We start from the raw sequence: 15144 nt of genomic DNA, 5'->3' as shown, positions 1-15144 counted from the left end.
TACGCTAGAAGGTGCGGAGAAGGTACAATCCACGTGCCGCCCCCCCCCCCCCCCCAAGATGTCGGAGCTCGTAAAGAATACGCCCCCCTCGCCGGATAGACGAAAAGCATCAGTAGCTACCAGGTGACCATCGAAGCCTTTGTCTTCATTCGCCGCTTTTCCCACGACGACGGAGATGAATCCGGCAAGAACCTGCACAAACAGTGGCACGTCAGCTGACTTTTTCGGGACGGAGTTGCCGCTTCCACTGCCGGTGGAAGACGCAGATGTTCCTAGTATAGGCAAGAACCTGGCTTGAGGTGTCAATGTCACCACTACGCAAGAAGAACGTGCGCAGTAGGTAGAATCCACGTGCTGCCACCCCAGATGTCGGAGCTCATAACGAATACGTCCCCCACACCGGATAGCCGAAAAGCATAAGTAGATACCAGGTGACGATCGAAGCCTTTGTCTGCATTCGCCGCATTTCCCACGACGACGGAGATGAATCCGGCAAGAACCTGCACAAACAGCGGCACATCAGCTGACACTAATGGGACGGAGTTTCCGCTTCCACTGTCGATGGAAGACACAGATGTTCATAGTATAAGAAAGAACATGGCTTGAGGTGGGAATGTCGCCACTATGCTAGAAGAGCGTGAGCAGAAGGTAGAATCCACGTGCCGCCACCTCATAATGTCGGAGCTCGTAAAGAATATGTCGCCGCACCGGATAGCCGAAATGCATCAGTAGATATCAGGCGACAATCGAAGCATTTGTCTGCATTTGCCGCATTTCGCACGACGACGGAGATGAATAAGGCAAGAACCTGCACAAACAGCTGGACATCAGCTGACACTATCGGGACGGAGTTGCAGCTTCCACTGCCGATGGAAGGCGTAGGTGTTCCTAGTATAGGCAAGAACCTGACTTGAGGTGCGAATGTCCCCACTAAGCTAGAAGAACGTGTGCAGAATGTAGAATCCACGTGCCGTCGCCCCAAGATGTCGGAGCTCGTAAAGAATACGCCTCCCGCACCGGATAGCCGAAAAGCATCAGTAGACACCAGGTGACGATCGAAGCCTTTGTCTACATTCGCCGTATTTCCCACGACGACGGAGATGAATCTTGCAAGAACCTGCACAAACAGCGGCACATCAGCTGACAGCATCGGGATGGAGTTGCCGCTTCCACTGCCGATGGAAGACGCAGATGTTCCTAGTATAGGCAAGAACATGCCTTGAGGTGTGAATGTCGCCACTACGCTAGAATAAGGTGCGCAGAAGGTACAATCCACGTGCCGCCAACCCAAGATATCGGAGCTCAAAAAGAATACGCCACCCCCGCACCGGATAGCTGAAAAGCATCAGTAGATACCAGGTGACGATCGAAGCCTTTGTCTGATTTCGCCGCATTTCCCACGACGACGGAGATGAATCTTGCAAGAACCTGCACAAACAGCGGCACATCAGCTGACACTTTCGGGACGGAGTTGCCGCTTCCACTGCCGATGGAAGACGCAGATGTTCCTAGTATAGGCAAGAACCTGGCTTGAGGTGTCAATGTCGCCACTATGCAACAAGAACGTGCGCAGTAGGTTGAATCCACGTGCCGCCAACCCAAGATATCGGAGCTCAAAAAGAATACGCCACCCCCGCACCGGATAGCTGAAAAGCATCAGTAGATACCAGGTGACGATCGAAGCCTTTGTCTGATTTCGCCGCATTTCCCACGACGACGGAGATGAATCCGGCAAGAACCTGCACAAACAGCGGCACATCAGCTGACACTAATGGGACGGAGTTTCCGCTTCCACTGTCGATGGAAGACACAGATGTTCATAGTATAAGCAAGAACATGGCTTGAGGTGGGAATGTCGCCACTAAGCTAGAAGAGCGTGAGCAGAAGGTAGAATCCACGTGCCGCCACCTCATAATGTCGGAGCTCGTAAAGAATACGTCTCCGCACCGGATAGCCGAAATGCATCAGTAGATATCAGGCGACAATCGAAGCATTTGTCTGCATTCACCGCATTTCCCACGACGACGGAGATGAATCCGGCAAGAACCTGCACAAACAGCGACACATCAGCTGACACTATTGGGACGGAGTTGCCGCTTCCACTGCCGATGGAAGACGCAGATGTTCCTGGTATAGACAAGAACCTGGCTTGAGGTGGGAATGTCGCCACTATGCTAGAAGAAGGTGCGCAGAAGGTACAATTCAAGTGCCGCCACCACAAGATGTCGGAGCTCGTTAAGAATACGCCCCCCGCTCCGGATAGCCGAAAAGCATCAGTAGATACCAGGTGACGATCGAAGCCTTTGTCTGCATTCGCCGCATTTCCCACGAGGACAGAGATGAATCCGGCAAGAACCTGCACAAACAGCGGCACTTGAGCTCACACTATCGGGACGGAGTTGCCGCTTCCCCTGTCGATGGAAGACGCAGATGGTCCTACTATAGGCAAGAACATGGCTTGAGGTGTGAATGTCGCCACTAAGCTAGAAGAACGTGCGCAGAATGTAGAATCCACGTGCCGCCACCCCAAGATGTCGGAGCTCGTAAAGAATACACCTCCCGCACCGGATAGCCGAAAAGCATCAGTAGATACCAGGTGACGATTGACGCCTTTGTCTGCATTCGCCGCATTTCCCACGACGACGGAGATGAATCCGGCAAGAACATGCACAAACTGCGGCACGTCAGCTGACTTTTTCTGGACGGAGTTGCCGCTTCCACTGCCAATGGAAGACGCAGATATTCCTAGTATAGGCAAGAACCTGACTTGAGGTGTTAATGTCGCCACTATGCTAGAAGAAGGTGCGCAGAAGGTAGAAAAAACGTGGCGCCACCCCTAGATGTCGGAGCTCGTAAAGAATACGCCCCGCGCACCGGATAGCCGCAAAGCATCAGTAGATACCAGGTGACGATCGACGCCTTTGTCTGCATTCGCCGCATTTCCCACGACGACAGAGATGAATCCAGCAACAACCTGCACAAACAGCGGCAAATCAGCTGACAATATCGGGACGGAGTTGCCACTTCCACTGCCGATGGAAGACGCAGATGTTCCTAGTACAGGCAAGAACCTGGCTTGTGGTGTCAATGTCACCACTACGCAAGAAGAACGTGCGCAGTAGGTAGAATCCACGTGCTGCCACCCCAGATGTCGGAGCTCATAACGAATACGTCCCCCACACCGGATAGCCGAAAAGCATCAGCAGATATCAGGCGACGATCGAAGCAATTGTCTGCATTTGCCGCATTTCCCACGACGACGGAGATGAATAAGGGAAGAACCTGCACAAACAGCGGCACATAAGGTGACACTATCGGGATGGAGTTGCCGCTTCCACTGCTGATGGAAGGCGCAGATGTTCCTAGTATAGGCAAGAACATGCCTTGAGGTGTGAATGTCGCCACTACACTAGAATAAGGTGCGCAGAAGGTACAATCCACGTGCCGCCACACCAAGATATCGGAGCTCATACAGAAAACGCCCCCCGCACCGGATAGCCGAAAAGCGTCAGTAGATACCAGGTGACGATCGAAGCCTTTGTCTGATTTCGCCGCATTTCCCACGACGACGGAGATGAATCCGGCAAGAACCTGCACAAGCAGCGGCAGATCAGCTGACACTTTCGGGACGGAGTTGCCGCTTCCACTACCGATGGAAGACGCAGATGTTCCTAGTATAGGCAAGAACATGGCTTGAGGTGTGAATGTCGCCACTACGCTAGAAGAAGGTGCGCAGAAGGTAGAATAAACGTGCCGCCACCCCAAGGTGTCGGAGCTCGTAAAGAATACGCCCCCCGCACCGGATAGCCGAAAAGCATCAGCAGATACCAGGTGACGATCGAAGCCTTCGTCTGCATTCGCCGCATTTCCCACGACGCGGAGATGAATCTAGCAACAACCTGCACAAACAGCGGCACATCAGCTCACACTATCGGGACGGAGTTGCCGCTTCCACTGCCGATGGAAGACGCAGATGTTCCTAGTATAGGCAAGAACATGGCTTGAGGTGTGAATGTCGCCACTATGATTGAACAACGTGTGCAGAAGGTAGAATCCACGTGCAGCCACTCCAAGATGTCGGAGCTCGTAAAGAATACGCCCCCCGCACCTGATAGCCGAAAAGCATCAGTAGATACCAGGTGACGATCGAAGCCTTCGTGCATTCGCCGCATTTCCCACGACGACGGAGATGAATCGCAACAACCTGCACAAACAGCGGCACATCAGCTCACACTATCGGGACGGAGGTGCCGCTTCCACTGCCGGTGGAACACGCAGATGTTCCTTGTATAGTTAAGAACATGGCTTGAGTTGTGAATGGCGCCACTACGCTACAAGGTGCGTAGAAGGTAGAACCACGTGCAGCCACTCCAAGATGTCGGAGCTCGTAAAGAATACGCCCCCTGCACCTGATAGCCGAAAAGCATCAGTAGACACCAGGTGACGATCGAAGCCTTCGTCTGCATTTGCCGCATTTCCCACGAGGACGGAGATGAATCCGGCGAGAACCTTCACAAACAGCGGCACATCAGCTGACACTAATGGGACGGAGTTTCCGCTTCCACTGTCGATGGAAGACACAGCTGTTCATAGTATAGGCAAGAACCTTGCTTGAGGTGTCAATGTCGCCAATATGCTAGAAGAGCGTGAGCAGAAGGTAGAATCCACGTGCCGCCACCTCATAATGTCGGAGCTCGTAAAGAATACGTCTCCGCACCGGATAGCCGAAATGCATCAGTAGATATCAGGCGACGATCGAATCATTTGTCTGCATTTGCCGCATTTCGCACGACAACGGAGATGAATAAGGCAAGAACCTGCACAAACAGCGGCACATCAGCTGACACTATCGGGACGGAGTTGCAGCTTCCACTGCCGATGGAAGGCGCAGGTGTTCCTTGTATAGCAAGAACCTGACTTGAGGTGCGAATGTCCCCACTAAGCTAGAAGAACGTGCGCAGAATGTAGAATCCACTTGCCGTCACCCCAAGATGTCGGAGCTCGTAAAGAATACGCCTCCCGCACTGGATAGCCGAAAAGCATCAGTAGATACCAGGTGACGATCGAAGCCTTTGTCTACATTCGCCGTATTTCCCACGACGACGGAGATGAATCTTGCAAGAACCTGCACAAACAGCGGCACATCAGCTGACACTATCGGGACGGAGTTTCCGCTTCCACTGTCGATGGAAGACACAGCTGTTCATAGTATAGGCAAGAACCTTGCTTGAGGTGTCAATGTCGCCACTATGCTAGAAGAGCGTTAGCAGAAGGTAGAATCCACGTGCCGCCAACCCATGATATCGGAGCTCAAAAAGAATACGCCACACCCGCACCGGATAGCTGAAAAGCATCAGTAGATACCAGGTGACGATCGAAGCCTTTGTCTGATTTCGCCGCATTTCCCACGACGACGGAGATGAATCTTGCAAGAACCTGCACAAACAGCGGCACATCAGCTGACACTTTCGGGACGGAGTTGCCGCTTCCACTGCCGATGGAAGACGCAGATGTTCCTAGTATAGGCAAGAACCTGGCTTGAGGTGTCAATGTCGCCACTATGCAAGAAGAACGTGCGCAGTAGGTAGAATTAAACGTGCCGCCACCCCAGATGTCGGAGCTCATAACGAATACGTCCCCCGCACCGGATAGCCGAAAAGCGTAAGTAGATACCAGGTGAAGATCGAAGCCTTTGTCTGCATTCGCCGCATTGCCCACGACGACGGAGATGAATCCGGCAAGAACCTGCACAAACAGCGACACATCAGCTCACACTATCGGGACGGAGTTGCCGCTTCCACTGCCGATGGAAGACGCAGATGTTCCTAGTATAGGCAAGAACATGGCTTGAGGTGTGAATGTCGCCACTGTGCTAGAAGGTGCGGAGAAGGTACAATCCACGTTCCGCCACCCCAAGATATTGGAGCTCGTAAAGAATACGCCCCCGGCACCGGATAGCCGAAAAGCATCAGTAGATACCAGGCGACGTTCGAAGCCTTTCTCTGCATTCGCCGCATTTCCCACGACGACGGAGATGAATCCGGCAAGAACCTGCACAAACAGCGACACATCAGCTGACACTATTGGGACGGAGTTGCCGCTTCCACTGCTGATGGAAGACGCAGATGCTCCTGGTATAGACAAGAACCTGGCTTGAGGTGTGAATGTCGCCACTACGATATAACAACATGCGCAGAAGGTAGAATCCACGTGCAGCCACTCCAAGATGTCGGAGCTCGTAAAGAATACGCCCCCCGCACCTGATAGCCGAAAAGCATCAGTAGATACCAGGTGACGATCGAAGCCTTCGTCTGCATTCGCAGCATTTCCCACGACGACGGAGATGAATCTTGCAAGAACCTGCACAAACAGCGGCACATCAGCTGATACTTTCGGGAAGGAGTTGCCGCTTCCACTGCCGATGAAAGACGCAGATGTTCCTAGTATAGGCAAGAACCTGGCTTGAGGTGTCAATGTCGCCACTATGCAAGAAGAACGTGCGCAGTAGGTAGAATCCATGTGCCGCCACACCAGATGTCGGAGCTCATAACGAATACGTCCCCGCACCGGATAGCCGAAAAGCATAAGTAGATACCAGGTGACGATCGAAGCCTTTGTCTGCATTCGCCGCATTTCCCACGACGACGGAGATGAATCCGGCAAGAACCTGCACAAACAGCGACACATCAGCTCACACTATCGGGACGGAGTTGCCGCTTCCACTGCCGATGGAAGACGCAGATGTTCCTAGTATAGGCAAGAACATGGCTTGAGGTGTGAATGTCGCCACTGTGCTAGAAAGTGCGGAGAAGGTACAATCCACGTGCCGCCACCCCAAGATGTCGGAGCTCGTAAAGAATACGCCCCCGGCACCGGATAGCCGAAAAGCATCAGTAGATACCAGGCGACGATCGAAGCCTTTGTCTGCATTCGCCGCATTCGCCGCATTTCTGACGACGACGGAGATGAATCCGGCAAGAACCTGCACAAACAGCGACACATCAGCTGACACTATTGGGACGGAGTTGCCGCTTCCACTGCCGATGGAAGACGTAGATGTTCCTGTATAGACAAGAACCTGGCTTGAGATGTGAATGTAGCCACTATGCTAGAAGAAGGTGTGCAGAAGGTACAAATCACGTGCCGCCACCACAAGATGTCGGAGCTCGTAAAGAATACGCCCCCCGCACCGGATATCCGAAAAGCATCAGTAGATACCAGGTGACGATCGAATCCTTCGTCTGCACTCGCCGCATTTCTCACGAGGACGGAGATGAATCCGGCGAGAACCTTCACAAACAGCGGCACATCAGCTGACACTAATGGGACGGAGTTTCCGCTTCCACTGTCGATGGAAGACACAGCTGTTCATAGTATAGGCAAGAACCTTGCTTGAGGTGTCAATGTCGCCACTATGCTAGAAGAGCGTGAGCAGAAGGTAGAATCCACGTGCCGCCACCTCATAATGTCGGAGCTCGTAAAGGATACGTCTCCGCACCGGATAGCCGAAATGCATCAGTAGATATCAGGCGACGATCGAATCATTTGTCTGCATTTGCCGCATTTCGCACGACGACGGAGATGAATAAGGCAAGAACCTGCACAAACAGCGGCACATCAGCTGACACTATCGGGACGGAGTTGCAGCTTCCACTGCCGATGGAAGGCGCAGGTGTTCCTAGTATAGGCAAGAACCTGACTTGAGGTGCGAATGTCCCCACTAAGCTAGAAGAACGTGCGCAGAATGTAGAATCCACGTGCCGTCACCCCAAAATGTCGGAGCTCGTAAAGAATACGCCTCCCGCACCGGATAGCCGAAAAGCATCAGTAGATACCAGGTGACGATTGAAGCCTTTGTCTGCATTCGCCGCATTTCCCACGACGATGGAGATGAATCCGGCAAGAACCTGCAAAAACAGCGCCACATCAGCTGAGACTTTCCGGACGGAGTTGCCGCTTCCACTGCCGATGGAAGACGCAGATGTTCCTAGTATAGGCAAGAACCTGGCTTGAGGTGTCAATGTCGCCACTATGCAAGAAGAACGTGCGCAGTAGGTAGAATCCACGTGCCGCCACCCCAGATGTCGGAGCTCATAACGAATACGTCCCCCGCACCGGATAGCCGAAAAGCTTAAGTAGATACCAGGTGACGATCGAAGCCTTTGTCTGCATTCGCCGCATTTCCCACGACGACGGAGATGAATCCGGCAAGAACCTGCACAAACAGCGACACATCAGCTCACACTGTCGGGACGGAGTTGCCGCTTCCACTGCCGATGGAAGACGCAGATGTTCCTAGTATAGGCAAGAACATGGCTTGAGGTGTGAATGTCGCCACTGTGCTAGAAGGTGCGGAGAAGGTACAATCCACGTGCCGCCACCCCAAGTTATTGGAGCTCGTAAAGAATACGCCCCCGGCACCGGATAGCCGAAAAGCATCAGTAGATACCAGGCGACGATCAAAGCCTTTGTCTGCATTCGCCGCATTTCCCACGACGACGGAGATGAATCCGGCAAGAACCTGCACAAACAGCGACACATCAGCTCACACTATCGGGACGGAGTTGCCGCTTCCACTGCCGATGGAAGACGCAGATGTTCCTAGTATAGGCAAGAACATGGCTTGAGGTGTGAATGTCGCCACTGTGCTAGAAAGTGCGGAGAAGGTACAATCCACGTGCCGCCTACCCAAGATGTCGGAGCTCGTAAAGAATACGCCCCCGGCACCGGATAGCCGAAAAGCATCAGTAGATACCAGGCGACGATCGAAGCCTTTGTCTGCATTCGCCGCATTTCCCACGACGACGGAGATGAATCCGGCAAGAACCTGCACAAACAGCGACACATCAGCTGACACTATTGGGACGGAGTTGCCGCTTCCACTGCCGATGGAAGACGCAGATGTTCCTGGTATAGACAAGAACCTGGCTTGAGGTGTGAATGTCGCCACTGTGCTAGAAGGTGCGGTGAAGGTACAATCCACGTGCCGCCACCCCAAGATGTCGGAGCTCGCAAAGAATACGCCTACCGCACCGGATAGCCGAAAAGCATCAGTAGATACCAGGTGATGATGAAAACCTTTCTCTGCATTCGCCGCATTTGCCACGACGACGGAGATGAATCCGGCAAGAAAATGCACAAACAGCGGCACATCAGCTGACTTTTTCGGGACGGAGTTGCCGCTTCCACTGCCGATGGAAGACGCAGATGTTCATAGTTTAGGCAAGAACATGGATTGAGGTGGGAATGTCGCCACTATGCTAGAAGAACGTGCGCAGAAGGTACAATTCACGTGCCGCCACCACAAGATGTCGGAGCTCGTAATGAATACGCTCCCCGCAACGGATAGCCGAAAAGCATCAGTAGATACCAGGTGACGATCGAAGCCTTTGTCTGCATTCGCCGCATTTCCCACGAGGACGGAGATGAATCCGGCAAGAACCTGCACAAACAGCGGCACTTCAGCTCACACTATCGGGACGGAGTTGCCGCTTCCACTGCCGATGGAAGACGCAGATGTTCCTACTATAGGCAAGAACATGGCTTGAGGTGTGAATGTCGCCACTAAGCTAGAAGAACGTGCGCAGAATGTAGAATCCACGTGCCGCCACCCCAAAATGTCGGAGCTCGTAAAGAATATCGCCCCGCACCGGATAGCCGAAATGCATCAGTAGATATCAGGCGACGATCGAAGCATTTGTATGCACTCGCCGCATTTCCCACGACGACGGAGATGAATAAGGCAAGAACCTGCACAAACAGCGGCACATAAGGTGACACTATCGTGACGGAGTTGCAGCTTCCACTGCCGATGGAAGGCGCAGGTGTTCCTAGTATAGGCAAGAACCTGACTTGAGGTGCGAATGTCCCCACTAAGCTAGAAGAACGTGCGCAGAATGTAGAATCCACGTGCCGTCACCCCAAGATGTCGGAGCTCGTAAAGAATACGCCTCCCGCACCGGATAGCCGAAAAGCATCAGTAGATACCAGGCGACGATCGAATCATATGTCTGCATTTGCCGCATTTCGCACGACGACGGAGATGAATAAGGCAAGAACCTGCACAAACAGCGGCACAACAGCTCACACTATCGGTACGGAGTTGCCGCTTCCACTGCCGATGGAAGACGCAGATGTTCCTAGTATAGGCAATAACATGGCTTGAGGTGTGAATGTCGCCACTACGATATAACAACATGCGCAGAAGGTAGAATCCACGTGCAGCCACTCCAAGATGTCGGAGCTCGTAAAGAATACGCCCCCCGCACCTGATAGCCGAAAAGCATCAGTAGATACCAGGTGACGATCGAAGCCTTTGTCTGCATTCGCAGCATTTCCCACGACGACGGAGATGAATCTTGCAAGAACCTGCACAAACAGCGGCACATCAGCTGATACTTTCGGGAAGGAGATGCCGCTTCCACTGCCGATGGAAGACGCAGCTGTTCCTAGTATAGGCAAGAACCTGGCTTGAGGTGTCAATGTCGCCACTATGCAAGAAGAACGTGCGCAGTAGGTAGTATCCACGTGCCGCCACCCCAGATGTCGGAGCTCATAACGAATACGTCCCCCGCACCGGATAGCCGAAAAGCATAAGTAGATACCAGGTGACGATCGAAGCCTTTGTCTGCATTCGCCGCATTTCCCACGACGACGGAGATGAATCCGGCAAGAACCTGCACAAACAGCGACACATCAGCTCACACTATCGGGACGGAGTTGCCGCTTCCACTGCCGATGGAAGACGCAGATGTTCCTAGTATAGGCAAAAACATGGCTTGAGGTGTGAATGTCGCCACTGTGCTAGAAAGTGCGGAGAAGGTACAATCCACGTGCCGCCACCCCAAGATGTCGGAGCTCGTAAAGAATACGCCCCCGGCACCGGATATCCGAAAAGCATCAGTAGATACCAGGCGACGATCGAAGCCTTTGTCTGCATTCGCCGCATTTCCCACGACGACGGAGATGAATACGGCAAGAACCTGCACAAACAGCGACACATCAGCTGACACTATTGGGACGGAGTTGCCGCTTCCACTGCCGATGGAAGACGCAGATGTTCCTGGTATAGACAAGAACCTGGCTTGAGGTGTGAATGTCGCCACTATGATATAACAACATGCGCAGAAGGTAGAATCCACGTGCAGCCACTCCAAGATGTCGGAGCTCGTAAAGAATACGCCCCCCGCACCTGATAGCCAAAAAGCATCAGTAGATACCAGGTGACGATCGAAGCCTTCGTCTGCATTCGCAGCATTTCCCACGACGACGGAGATGAATTCAGCAACAACCTGCACAAACAGCGGCACATCAGTTGACACTTTTGGGACGGAGTTGCCGCTTCCACTGCCGATGGAAGACGCAGATGTTCCTAGTATAGGCAAGAACCTGGCTTGAGGTGTCAATGTCGCCACTGTGCTAGAAGGTGCTGAGAAGGTACAATCCACGTGCCGCCACCCCAAGATGTCGGAGCTCGTAAAGAATACGCCCCCCGCACCGGATAGCCGAAAAGCATCAGTAGATACCAGGCGACGATCGAAGCCTTTGTCTGCATTCGCCGCATTTCCCACGACGACGGAGATGAATCCGGCAAGAACCTGCACAAACAGCGACACATCAGCTGACACTATTGGGACGGAGTTGCCGCTTCCACTGCCGATGGAAGACGCAGATGTTCCTGGTATAGACAAGTTCCTGGCTTGAGGTGTGAATGTCGCCACTATGATATAACAACATGCGCAGAAGGTAGAATCCACGTGCAGCCACTCCAAGATGTCGGAGCTCGTAAAGAATACGGCCCCCGCACCTGATAGCCGAAAAGCATCAGTAGATACCAGGTGACGATCGAAGCCTTCGTCTGCATTCGCAGCATTTCCCACGACGACGGAGATGAATCCAGCAACAACCTGCACAAACAGCGGCACAACCGCTCACACTATCGGTACGGAGTTGCCGCTTCCACTGCCGATGGAAGACGCAGATGTTCCTAGTATAGGCAATAACATGGCTTGAGTTGTGAATGTCGCCACTACGCTAGAAGGTGCGGTGAAGGTACAATCCACGTGCCGCCACCCCAAGATGTCGGAGCTCGTAAAGAATACGCCTACCGCACCGGATAGCCGAAAAGCATCAGTAGATACCAGGTGATGATCGAAACCTTTGTCTGCATTCGCCGCATTTGCCACGACGACGGAGATGAATCCGGCAAGAAAATGCACAAACAGCGGCACATCAGCTGACTTTTTCGGGACGGAGTTGCCGCTTCCACTGCCGATGGAAGACGCAGATGTTCATAGTTTAGGCAAGAACATGGATTGAGGTGGGAATGTCGCCACTATGCTAGAAGAAGGTGCGCAGAAGGTACAATTCACGTGCCGCCACCACAAGATGTCGGAGCTCGTAATGAATACGCTCCCCGCAACGGATAGCCGAAAAGCATCAGTAGATACCAGGTGACGATCGAAGCCTTTGTCTGCATTCGCCGCATTTCCCACGAGGACGGAGATGAATCCGGCAAGAACCTGCACAAACAGCGGCACTTCAGCTCACACTATCGGGACGGAGTTGCCGCTTCCGCTGCCGATGGAAGACGCAGATGTTCCTACTATAGGCAAGAACATGGCTTGAGGTGTGAATGTCGCCACTAAGCTAGAAGAACGTGCGCAGAATGTAGAATCCACGTGCCGCCACCCCAAAATGTAGGAGCTCGTAAAGAATACCGCCCCGCACCGGATAGCCGAAATGCATCAGTAGATATCAGGCGACGATCGAAGCATTTGTCTACACTCGCCGCATTTCCCACGACGACGGAGATGAATAAGGCAAGAACCTGCACAAACAGCGGCACATCAGGTGACACTATCGGGACGGAGTTGCAGCTTCCACTGCCGATGGAAGGCGCAGATGTTCCTTGTATAGGCAAGAACCTGACTTGAGGTGTGAATGTCGCCACTATGCTATAAGAACGTGCGCAGAATGTAGAATCGACGTGCCGCCACCCCAAGATGTCGGAGCTCGTAAAGAATACGCCCCCCGCACCTGACAGCCGAAAAGCATCAGCAGCTACCAGGTGACAATCGAAGCCTTTGTCTGCATTCGCCACATTTCCCACGACGACGGAGATGAATCTGGCAAGAACCTGCACAAACAGCGGCACATCAGCTGACACTTGCGGGACGGAGTTGCTGCTTCCACTGCCGATGGAAGACGCAGATGTTCCTAGTATAGGCAAGAACCAGGCTTGAGGTGTGAATGTCGCCACTATGCTAGAAGAAGGTGCGCAGAAGGTAGAATCCACGTGCCCCACCCCAAGATGTCAGAGCCCGTAAAGAATACACCCCCGCACCGGATAGCCGAAAAGCGTCAGTAGATACCAGGTGACGATCGAAGCCTTCTTCTGCATTCGCCGCATTTCCCACGGCGACGGAGATGAATCCAGCAACAACCTGCGCAAACAGCGGCACATCAGCTCACACTATCGGGACGGAGTTGCCACTTCCACTGCCGATGGAAGACGCAGATGTTCCTGGTATAGCCAGAAACATGGCTTGAGGTGTGAATGCCGCCACTATGATAGAACAACGTGCGCAGAAGGTAGAATCCACGTGCAGCCACTCCAAGATGTCGGAGCTCGTAAAGAATACGCCCCCGCACCTGATAGCCGAAAAGCATCAGTAGATACAAGGAGACGATCGAAGCCTTCTTCTGCATTCGCCGCATTTCCCACGACGACGAAGATGAATCCAGCAACACCTGCACAAACAGCGGCACATCAGCTCACACTATCGGGACGGAGTTGCCGCTTCTACTGCCGATGGAAGACGCAGAAGTTCCTAGTATAGGCAAGAACATGGCTTGAGTTGTGAATGTCGCCACTACGCTAGAAGGAGCGGAGAAGGTACGATCCACGTGCCGCCACCCCGAGATGTCGGAGCTCGTAAAGAATACGCCCCCCGCACCTGATAGCCGAAAAGCATCAGTAGATACCAGGCGACGATCGAAGCCTTTGTCTGCGTTCGCCGCATTTCCCACGACGACGGAGATGAATCCGGCAAGAACCTGCACAAACAGCGACACATCAGCTGACACTATTGGGACGAAGTTGCCGCTTCCACTGCCGATGGAAGACGCAGATGTTCCTAGTATAGGCAAGAACCTGGCTTGAGGTGCCAATGTCGCCAATGTGCTAGAAGGTGCGGAGAAGGTACAATCCACTGGCCGCCACCCCAAGATGTCGGAGCTCGTAAAGAATACGCCTACCGCACCGGATAGCCGAAAAGCATCAGTAGAGACCAGGTGACGATCGAAGCCTTTGTCTGCATTCGCCGCATTTGCCACGACGACGGAGATGAATCCGGCAAGAAAATGCACAAACAGCGGCACATCAGCTGACTTTTTCGGGACGGAGTTGCCGCTTCCACTGCCGATGGAAGACGCAGATGTTCATAGTTTAGGCAAGAACATGGATTGAGGTGGGAATGTCACCACTATGCTAGAAGAAGGTGCGCAGAAGGTACAATTCACGTGCCGCCACCACAAGATGTCGGAGCTCGTAATGAATACGCTCCCCGCACCGGATAGCCGAAAAGCATCAGTAGATACCAGGTGACGATCGAAGCCTTTGTCTGCATTCGCCGCATTTCCCACGAGGACGGAGATGAATCTGGCAAGAACCTGCACAGACAGCGGCACTTCAGCTCACACTATCGGGACGGAGTTGCCGCTTCCACTGCCGATGGAAGACGCAGATGTTCCTACTATAGGCAAGAACATGGCTTGAGGTGTGAATGTCGCCACTAAGCTAGAAGAACGTGCGCAGAATGTAGAATCCACGTGCCGCCACCCCAAGATGTCGGAGCTCGTAAAGAATACCGCCCCGCACCGGATAGCCGAAATGCATCAGTAGATATCAGGCGACGATCGAAGCATTTGTCTGCACTCGCCGCATTTCCCACGACGACGGAGATGAATACGGCAAGAACCTGCACAAACAGCGGCACATCAGGTGACACTATCGGGACGGAGTTGCAGCTTCCACTGCCGATGGAAGGCGCAGATGTTCCTAGTATAGGGAAGAACCTGACTTGAGGTGTGAATGTCGCCACTAAGCTATAAGAACGTGCGCAGAATGTAGAATCGACGTGC

Source organism: Amblyomma americanum, chromosome 4 (assembly GCF_052857255.1).
Source record: "Amblyomma americanum isolate KBUSLIRL-KWMA chromosome 4, ASM5285725v1, whole genome shotgun sequence".
Lineage (NCBI taxonomy): Eukaryota > Metazoa > Arthropoda > Arachnida > Ixodida > Ixodidae > Amblyomma > Amblyomma americanum.
Note: the sequence above shows the minus strand (reverse complement) of the source record.